The sequence below is a fragment of the Dromaius novaehollandiae genome, chromosome 10, assembly GCF_036370855.1.
Source record: "Dromaius novaehollandiae isolate bDroNov1 chromosome 10, bDroNov1.hap1, whole genome shotgun sequence".
Taxonomy (NCBI): Eukaryota; Metazoa; Chordata; class Aves; order Casuariiformes; family Dromaiidae; genus Dromaius; species Dromaius novaehollandiae.
Window position 1 is genome coordinate 1725486 of NC_088107.1, and position 11080 is coordinate 1736565.

Below are 11080 nucleotides of genomic sequence, written 5' to 3' on the forward strand. Positions count from 1 at the left end.
GTGGAAAGCAAAAAGCCAGGAATATGGGTCTCATCAGCGACCCTCGTGCAATTCAGGAACTCCACTGAAAGCAAAGCAACAAACCCTCAAACTACCCTCAAGTTCCTTTGCATTACTCTGGCAAAAATAACCCAGTCGGGGGACAAGCACCTCTGGTCAGCAGTGCTGGCTCCATTATAAACAGCCCAACTGATTTATCTGCCCATACCAAACTGGCTAGCTGGGAACTTGCAGCTGGAGGGGAGGCAGTGGTAAATATATGTAAATGTTGTGGAGCCACAAAGCACAGATTTCTGCAAAAGACATTCTTGAGAACCTGAATTGCTTTTACCATTGCCGTATCTACAGCACTTCCACGTCCTACAGACAGTTTTGTTCCAAAACTGGCATTTGTCGCATGAATTTTAGGCACAGTGACTGTCAGACCACAGACAACACACCACCACCACAGTGAACCATGAGATGGCTCACCAGAATGATGACACCAGGCTCCGTGGCTATACTGTTACCTACAAATAGCTTAATCATAAGGTATCTCACCTGTACCGTACAGACACTCTGCTCTCTCAACAATGGCTGAAAGTTAATCCAAACACTGCAATAAATTTCCAGTGTGGATGCACCCTAGGAACTTCTGAATGGAGTTTCAGATGCACGGTACTTTCAGGAATAAGGCTCTTAAACATCCCGAAGTCTTTGGACAGCACAAAGCCTACAGGAACAGAGAACAGACAGGCACAGCTAAAGTGACAGTCGGTCTGCTCAGACAGAGAAAACATTCCAAATCCATTCTGGGGAAAAATTAGATTTTTTTTAAGGTTGTGAATCCTCCTTTTGTTTTTAGGGTATATAAAGAAAGTGTAACAGGTTACATTTTGTTTAAAAAGAACAATTCTGTCTTGCCTGCTGAGATCTTACATCAGACACGGAGGCTCTCTCTCCCATGGGGTACATGCAGCGAGAATCAGAAAGAGATGGTAGCAAAACTTGACCTGCGAAGGAAATTGCTTTACTACAGGGGTTTTAAAATTACCTGGTATCTATGCATGTTTATTAACAGAAATACTTTGGGGGAAGCAGTGTTGGAGACGTCAAACCCTTGCCCCTTCAAGCAATGGCTTGCAAAGCTCACAGCCCCCATTCCTGGGTTATCCACAGTAAAAATGGAAGTCATATTTCTGGAAAAATAATGAGGGTTTCTTTTAAATCTTGTTTTTCAGGCATCATAGAAAAGATTAAAATAAAAAACAACATTACTAATGACTTCTTCCCATTCTGTTATAGGTCACAACCAGGAACAGCAGCTTTTTGAGAAATATCCATAGAAATGATAGATCACAAAGGAATGAGAGAATTGGAGAGAAAAAATGAAACAAGGATAGACTCTATTAACATGAAGGAAAAATAAGACTTTAAAAGGAATTAAAAATGTATTTTAGAAATTTCTACTTACCTGTTTTCCCACCCACAAGTGTCCCCCCCGCCTCATTTTTTAAAAAGCTTTATGGTCTGCATCTTGACCAACTTCAGTGCTATTAAATAGTCAAAGAATCAGCTTTGGACCCATGTGTATATTTAAAACTTCTGAAAGAAAATTAGGCAAATAGCAGCTTTTTATTCAGAAGCCTAGCTCAATTTTAATAGTAGAACAGTGCCACTTACTTCCAGTCCCACCTGTTTTCCCAGAATCTCCACCCCATTAAACTTGCTCGGCAAGATACTGCGCGACAACACGTTTCCCCAATGAAAGACAAGTTAAAAATCACTTCATCATCAGAACATTCATTGGCAGGATGTTCCTGAGAGTATTTCACAGCCTACCGAGGAGTCTAGGAGCTGATTAATGCTTCCATGAGTATTACATGCACCTGATCTATGCTTGTATCCCTTTCTGGGGACATGAGGACACAAGTCACATCTGGAGATATCTTAATGCTCATCACTCAGATAGCTCATTCTCTCTGTTCCTTCTTTTCACGCTTATTTGAGTGCTATGGCTAGTTACTCTCGTCATTCTTAAATCCTTTTGCATCTAGGGTCTGCCACTGATGAGTATCAGTGGAATGCTAAACTTTGTAGAAGGTGATTGTAAATCACATTACATGTACATTTTCTAATAATAACATCCTGAAATAGTCAAACTAATTATTTCTGCTCAGAAATAATGCACCTTCAAATCACACAGCACTGGTAAAAAGAAATTTCAGTACAAAAACCTTAGGAACATATTTTTGTAAAATAAAATTAATGTTATAATTTAAAAACAGCTGGAATGTTTTTTTTTTTCCATCTGAATTTCACAGCATATGAATCCCTCCTGGTCCCAACTTCTGCACACAAATAATTTTAGCTTATTGTTAATCACTTCAACTTCTTAAAATCATGAATAGCTAGCAACACTTATCCTGTGCTCTCTGCACATATCCCCTAGGGAAAAGACAAAATAAAGTCTGCTTTGGGTTATATGTTTACTAAATGCAAGAAAGATTAACAAAACCAGTTTCTGGAAATCTACAGATGGAGAATTCCAAAGCCAGAAACATAAGATAAGACCCTGGAAACAGCAGTGGATATGACCAGAAAAATTGTAATCCTAAGGAAGCACTGCTGTAACGCCTTTTTTCTTGGGCAACAAGCTGAATCACTTTGTGACTGTCTGGTGAATGTCATTTGTGTTATTAGTCATCTACACAAGGAGAAGACTATTTTGTTGTTGTTTTTGGAATATCTGACTATGCATATCAGGCAATGGTTTCATTTCAGCGCTAAGTTACAGGCACACTGGCAGCCAGGTCGCAGATGCTTACCTTGAAGCAAGAGTAAATAGGGAGGATAAAAAGCACGGTGGAAGTAGCTGCTGTTTGAAGGGGAGGCTGCTGTCCAGAAACACATTTTCATTCTCCTACCCTGAAAAAAAAGGCTAATATATATATATTCACTGCTAATGATGAACAAGTAAAAAGCAGGTATGGTTATCATTACATCGAAAAATGCCTCGTAAGACAAGCTAGTGCTAGATTAACCCAGAAGCAGTCCTATCTATTAACTTCACCAGATAAGCAACTGGCTTCTGCTCCCCCACTCGCCATTACAGGGTATTCCCCACAATTCCAGCTATGAAATAAACACACTATCGGGCCTCAATAACCAACAGGTAGTTGATCCTGCCTCCCTTCTTGGAAGGCTTTCCCGGTGTTTATCTCACAACGGCAGCACGTGTTTGCCTAATCTCGAGGTCTGATTATAGTGAATTGTAGTTTGGGGAGAGCGGGCAGGGAGAAGGGCGACAGTAAGGCTGCACCACCACCACCACCCCCTTTTACAGCCTCTTTGGAGCACAGTGGCACAATTTCATGGGTCTGAATTCCTGCAGTTATATCCTGGCTGTTTTACTCTCTCTGCCTAGGAAGTAGGGGAGTCTCTTCTTACTGGTATATGAGGCTCTGAATGCGGATGGCCTGGTTAATTCACTGCTTGTTTCGGAAGACTCCCCGAAACATTACTTTGCTCACTAACCTTCACTTACTCACGACTCTACCGCATCTGAAGATGAGAGGGTCAAGCTTTGGCCATGGCAATCCCAAGGATACGGATCCTTCTCCTGCTGCTCCGCTTCCCCCTCAGGAAGGCTCGTTCCAGTTCTCCTTTTTAATGATTTGGAAGTCCACAGACAGCTTCTGGTCTGCTGCTGAAGTGATGGTATCCGTCAGCATGCCAGCTTGGACCTACTTTTCCTCATCCTCCTGTTGTCTTTCACTCTCCACGCAGGATGGAAACCCCTAAAAGATGCTGGCATGAGCTAGCAACAGAGGACTATTGACTTTTGTATTGCCCCACTGAAAGGAACCAAGCTGGACGGTAAACTACAACTCGTGGAGAATTGATTTGTCAAGAGGAGGCTTACACTGATAAACACGGGCGCCTTGCAGGGATCTGAGAGCGCAGACGATCAAAGAATCCCCGGACAGCAACTGTGAAGCTACCTAAGGGCAGGAACGATTCACTTAACCACTCTGAGCTGAGGCGGACTTGCCTGCATCGAGACCCCAATGAAACATGAGGAATCCAACTTGCCTGGACACAGAGGGATTGCCGAAGACATTAAAGGGGACTGCAACGCTAAGGATATCGTGAGTCTTTCTTCCCTAATTCCAGCACTTTATCCCTCAGTTAAAAACAACAGTGTGCCTAAAGCCTTTCTATATCTGCGTATTTGATCATATCGCTTCAGTTCCTCCTAAAATCTACGCTGTAAATCTGAGGGTTCCCACCTTCGGTTGCAGGGGGGTTCCGCTGAAACAGGATTAGACCACAAGAACAGGCAGTCGGGCTGTGAGTTCAGGCAAGCAGAACTGACGGACGGATTGCACCCTAAAAATGTGTGTGCACCTAATCAAGACTTAAGGGGACTGCCTAAACTTTTTTTTTTTTTAAACTTCCAATGATTAATGCACAGAAGACTCAGTAAAAGGGCCTACTGGCAAAAATCTAACCCCCCCCCCCCCAATGAAATATTCTCTGTAGCTACACTTCTGCCTCTGCTCACTCACTCCGTGTCTGTAGTTTAGATGTTTCTGGATAGTAAGACATTGCTCCATGACTATAAAGTGAACTTGCGATGGAAGGAGCCCTCTGCAGAAAAATTGCTATTCAAATAGTATCTCCTTTAGCTTAAATTCGTTCCCCAGTCCTAGCTTTCAATCCCCACACGTGCTTCCTTCTCATCAGAGATGCTGAGCAAAGTACTGAGTATTTACAGAAGGAAGGTGGAAAGTTAGAACAATTTGAAGATTAAATCAAGGGGAAGATGTTTTGCTGGTGACTGAAAACCCAAATTAATTGGTGACCTGCTGTCTTCATTTTAGAGGGGAAAAAGCCACCTTCAGTATTTTCCCCTAGCTAGTAATATAACAAAATCCCTCTTTTTTTTTTACTTCACAGAATAAAAACCAAAGGTTATTTACATTCACGACAATAAATAATACTTTCCTTGTACTAGGACTTTTCCTGCTACCGGTACTTACCTTCAGTAACCTGTATGCAGAGATGGGTCTTTTGATATATGTGACCATATATATTTGAGTGTTTTGAAAGTTCACAAACATACTAATTAATAAAAAATAATCTCAGTATTTGACTTATTTGTATAAACACTTCTTATAAACTTGTGTGTGAAACAGACGGGGCACAGGAAAACAAGCACAGGTTATCTGCACACACAAAAGCAGAATTTGCCTGGACAGTCGCTGCAGATGAGCACATGCAGAATCACAAACGGGTTGAGGTTGAAAGACCTCTGGAGATCGGCTAGTCCAGCCTCCCTGCTCAAGCAGGGTCACCTAGAGCACGTCGCACAGGATCGCATCCAGGTGGGTTTTGAATATCTCCAAGGAAGGAGACTCCACCACCTCTCTGAGCAACTGTCCCAGCGCTCTGTCACCCTCAGAGGAAAGAAGTTTTTCCCCATGTTCAGACACAGCTTCCTGCGTTTCAGTTTGTGCCCGTTGCCTCTCGTCCTGTAACTGGGCACCACTGGGCAGAGTCTGGCCCCATCCTCTTTACACCCTCCCTTCGGATACCTGTACACGTTGATAAGATCCCCCCTAAGTCTGCGCAGGGTGGAGGCTTGTGCTTTGAGCTCCATTCAGAGATGCTTGGTACAGTTGTTACCCAAGAAGTCTGACCCTGCAATGAATGACGCTACAAAAGAAAGCTAAATTATCAAAACTTATAAGTTCAATAGTGTGTTTTGCACCTCTGATGAAGTAGGCAATCTGCTGCTAGATAAGCAAAGAATTTGTGATCCTGTCTGTACAATGCTCAACTCCAGCACACAAGAGGGCGAGCTGTGACTATTCTGTGGAGCCAATTTGATTAAATCAGTTATTTTTGTAATAGCATTTCTGTTTTTCTTTTTTTAAAAAAAGTGCTTCCATTTACCCAGACCTAAGTTTAGCTTAAACAGAAATAGGAATACATGATCTGTATGAGGAAAAACCAAGTCATACCTGTGTGTGCGTGTGCATAAAATAAAGATACATAATAAACATAATTATGTTATTTATATGAATCATATATACACACACACAAAGATATAGGGCCTAACCAGCCGGTATCATTTTGAAGTGAAGTTTCTTCATGCTCAGCAAAAGAAAAATCCTTTTGAAATATTCAATATTTAATAGCTACCACTCAGTCCTGGGTTTTTCATTTTAAATATGACAAAAGCAAATAATATTTTTTTATTTTCCAATATCCAGAACAGTAGTACTACACTCAATATGGATAGTGATTAATAAGAAGTTTTTCCTCTCTTTTTCTGTTCAGATCTTTTCTGTCTACGCTGTCATTTTTTTCAGTTTGAAAACCCTTGTGAGATTTGCTGTGTCCAACCTTGGCACAGTTTGCTCCTCACCCATCACAGCATCCTTGGATGTTGTGGGCATGAAGGATGGATTTCAGCATCTTGACCCATAGGCTTCAAAGTACCATTCTGACATATTTGTTTCTTCATGTTGTCTCTAAGGTTCAAGACTCAGCAATGAAACCTAGATTCCTGCTATTATAAGTGAGACCCAAGTTGGAATAGACCAGAAAAGTGAGTACAATCGCAATTATTCTTATTAGCAAGAATTAAAGGAACGAGTCCAGTGAAGAACAAAGAAGATTATTCTCGTAATGGATTTCATGGAGGATGTAGGAGCTTCACTTGACATTCACAAAAGTGAAAGCTGAAAAGGGATAATATTCCTCCCTTTACATACCCAAGGGATAAGTATCAGAGAAGCAATGCTATTTAACCTAACAGACAATGTTAGTGAAAGGATATATCCAAACCAGCATGAAAAGATTAGATGGCTTCTATCCACCAGAGGTTTTTGAACAGCCTCAGGATCTTTTCCAGTTCTGTGTTTCTAGTTCAAGCCAGAGCTGCAAGCTCCTTGCACTGATCACACTTCCCTCTAAGAAAAGTTTTGCACTGACATATTGGGCTACCCAGAGTGAGACCCTTGTTCAGGAGAAAAACTGCAGCTACTTTCTATTACTGCTCCTTCAACCACACATATACTGGACTGAAAGAATGAGCTAGATGGCAACGCTGTGGAATAGGATCTACTGGCTGTTGAGAAATTACAAGATGAGCATGAGTCAACAGTACCACATGGGGGTGAAAGACAAATATAACCCCAGGTCTCAGCTGGTGTACACTCAGCTTTGGAGTGCTATCCCTTAAGAAAGAGCTGGATCAAAAGCAGACTACCTACAGAAAACCAGTAAGAATGATTGGACATTGACAAAAACAACTTCCAAGGAAAAACTGAAGAAACAGAGGTGGTTTGCCTGACAAAGAGACCGCAAAATCTTCAAGTACTTTAAACAAAATGTTAAAAAAAAGTAAAAATAAAAAAATAAATAGCTTATTTCTGTTCATGACCCATACAAGAAGAAATGGACTTTACATTGCAGCAAGCAAGCAAGCCTCAGGTTAAACATTATGAACAGCAAGGTAGTGGAACGAATTATTGGGGAGCAGGAACTCCAATAGCAGATACCTCTAAGAACAGCCCATACATCTGCTCGGAAGAACGAAGTGCAGCTAACTCTGCCTTGCAGGGAAGTATGGACCAAATGACCTTCCATACTTATGATTCGGTGGCCGATTACCACATGTTCTACCATAAGGCTGAGCCTCTGACTCATGCCAAATCCTGGGATAGGATAAACATAAATGACAACAGTAAAACTGACAGAGAGGCCCAAAGAAACAGGAAAACAGCACTGATGGTCCCAAAGGCATGACAGCAAATAACTGAGGACTTTCATAGTTATTACAGAAAAGCAGAAGGGGATGTTCATGGGGAACTCCTCCTTGTTTGAAAATAATGGTTTGAAATGCAACAGGCAGACAACGGAGCCTGGCACACTATACCAAGCAAAAGTGGTGGCTGACTAACGTGAGGCGATAGGAAGTTAGGCTGTGTGGTATCTGAGGTAAGGAGAAATACTTCCTATTCAAAGCATGAGACCAGAGCACCAAAAAAGGGATGAAATATCAAACCACTATCTTGCACAATGTCCTCTGCAGCATCGCTCTGTATGGATGTGACACATGACATTTGTCAAGCCTACAGAAAAGTATATTCAAATGAGTGATTAACCAGATGGTGAGAGTTTTACATGTGTGGCTGGCTAAAGGTCTCATTTTTGAGATCTCATGTAGAAAGAAAGTGAAAGTTTAGACAACCCTACTTACGATTAGAGAGAAGCTTATTTCTAAGATGATGCCCAATTTGAGTTTACATGATAAGCAAATAAGGCTGCTTTATCTGCTGTGACTGAGATACCACTGATCAAGGAGGACCGGCAGAAGAAGATGAGGAACTCTGATTTAACTGTGTGATGCATAAGTTCATGCCTAATTTCCATAGACAATGCAAGAAAGACAACGTGAGATTTTAAGTTTGGGCGGAAAACAGAACTAGGTAGCAACTGAACTACTGGGCTGACCACTAGGTTTGTGCTTATGCAAAATGAGGAACAGAGGAAGCAAGAACAAGACTCTGTTTTTTTGATTATCTACAGAAAAACAAAAGAGGGACAAAGATGACATGGCAAAGCAGCATGCAGGAACGTGAGAAAAGAACTGGGAGCAGTCGCAGATGCCATGGGAAAGCACAAGTCACAAAGAGCATGACTGCTAGTGGCAAAAGCAAGATGATTGAACCAATTTCTTTTTCTAACCAGTGGAGACTCTTGGTTCTCTTATTGGAGAATAAATATATATTTATTTTGGCTTTGCACCCCACTGTATATTATAGACTGAGAAAGGTAAGTAGATTTAAGCAAAACAAATACCATAACAATTTCCAAGATAATGAAAGTTCTGGTTTTGACTTGAACATCACTACAGTTGAGCCATGAATTACAATTTTCTTATCTCAAATGATTTATCAGGAAAATCATCTGTCTCAGAACAGGATGGATAACTGAGCCATATACCAAATTTAGCAGCATGTTACTTGTTAACCCCCTATGTTCACTTGTCTTCCAGTAGACTGTCTTCACCTGCAATTTTAAAAAAGGCTGAGGCACCACATGAACCTCAAGAAATAAAATAAGGTGCATACCAATAAACTTGAAGACACATTGCATCTTTCTAGAGGGCAGGAAACAAGCCAGTCATATCATCATTTATAAATTCCTAGACAATTAAAGCAAAATCTTTTGTTCAGATCACAGAACTCAGCTGTGTCAATGGAATTGCTCTGATTGAACTAATTCAATTTCAATTACTCAGACCTGTTCTTGAACAGTTTTGTACGCTATTCAAGAGACTGAAGACTTCCTTTGTAAATGGAAGTGCCTGTGTGTGTGTGTGTGGGGGGGGGGGGGAAACGACAACAAACTAACTGGCTGTTACACAGGAAGCAACAAACATGTATCTTTTTGTAAAGGCCTCCATTTAGCAGAGTGGTATATGAAGCACTTCCTGCATTAGAATCCTCCTTCCACGAGAAGGTAAGTAGTGGCCCTCAGTGCGCAGTCAACTAAATTAAAACTGATTTTCATCAAAGTCCTGTTTCATCCCCGAAGCTACTTTTGTGTTAGTGGACACAAAATGTGTGTGAACTATAGCTTTATAGGACACAGAGTGCACGGGCTGTTTGCAGAACTCCCACTTTTGCTACCCAGGAATTCCACAACCACCCAGGAAGGAAAACAACAGGATGTGGACTCAAAAGGATTAGGATTCTCAAGTATTTCCAGAACTGTTATCTTTTAACTAACTGGCAGGCCAGATCTCATGTCTGATGTCTACCAGTAGCTGCTGTATAAACTAACAGATTGTTCTTTATCCTCACTGTAGAAGTTGAAATGTAAGTGGCATATAAGACAAAACCAAAATGCTCACAAAGCCAATAGTAATAATACCATTAACAGTAGTAGAAGACAGGTTGCCACATCCAGTACACGTTCATCCTCCTGTTTAGCACCAGTTCATTATTCCAATACATCACTTCCACCTTAAAGGCATTAATGGTGCAGATACACAAGAACCTTGCTTTATAAGGTTCTAAAAAATCCCTTCTACTTTATCTTTACAAGTAACTTGTTTTTGATAATAACTTCTAGGTTACAGAATTTACTTCTTTCCCACTTCATTCTGTCTTTGAATAAAGAAAGTATCTGCACATTCCAGCACAAGTCAAAACTTCAATTTGTTAAATTAGTTTCTCATTTTCATCCCGTACGTCTTAGAAGTAGCCACATTTATTTTTATAACTGGGCATAAAAATGATAGAAGAGACACCGTACACTCAAAGATTAGACTGCATATTTAAAAAGCACCAAGTATTTTGGGATGGGTAGCAGGGCTAACTTAACAGTCAGTTAGGATTAAGTTCTAATCTATCTTTGTTTCCCACAGGATGTACATATCACTTACTCCACCTGAACTTACCCATGTACAAAATGGATGCAAATCTTACTCCTAGTTTGCACATCTCATGAATATTTTTCATGGTTAACACCTTTATTGGCTGGATCTGTCTCTGGCTCAACAAGTTCTTGGAGCATTAGAAATATTACAAACCCCTTTCTCAGAGAGCTGGCTAAAACAGAAGTTTCTTATCCTCTGGTCACCTGTGACTGACCTTAAAGTTTAACAGTGGAATAATTTATTTATGTAACTGGGCGTAAAAAGTGGTGGATGAACAACATACAAAGCCTTTGCATTACGCAAAAAAAAAAAAAAAAAAAAAAAAAAAAGTAAGAAAAGCAGAGAAACTAAGTGACTTAAAACATATTATTTGTTAACCTGCTTTGGACACTGAAGAGTTAATTGTTGAGGAAAAGAAAACCTCAGATGAGCTGACTGCTTCTTACAGTAGCTGAAATTGTACTTTTTTTAAAACTAGTTTTGTTTATAGGTTTTAAAAAAAGATTACTTTAAAAAATAAGCAGTTTCCTCCCTGGTCTCCATATTGGAAAAAAAGGCCAGAAGATGGCATGGGAAAAGGATTAAGCTATCATTTTCAGGCTCGGATTTTTTATTGTAAAGAAAAAAAAAAAAAGACAC

At 40.4% G+C, this 11080-nt stretch overlaps 1 long non-coding RNA gene across 8 annotated transcripts in view; it reads right to left on the reverse strand.

Annotated features, from left to right (window-relative positions):
- Window positions 1-11080, reverse strand: part of LOC112989528 (uncharacterized) — a 35622-nt gene that overhangs the window by 14684 nt on the left and 9858 nt on the right. For 2 of the 8 annotated variants that reach the window (XR_010390905.1, XR_010390899.1), the window contains exons 5-8: window positions 3517-3779; window positions 2808-2907; window positions 919-992; window positions 541-712 (exon numbers count right to left, since the gene is read on the reverse strand). The exons of 1 other annotated variant lie outside the window; for it this stretch is intronic. This is a non-coding gene — a long non-coding RNA (uncharacterized LOC112989528). The remainder of the gene's footprint in view (window positions 1-540; window positions 713-918; window positions 993-2807; window positions 2908-3516; window positions 3780-11080) is intronic. 5 more of the 8 variants (XR_010390903.1, XR_010390901.1, XR_010390904.1 and 2 more) reach the window with 5 other exon arrangements.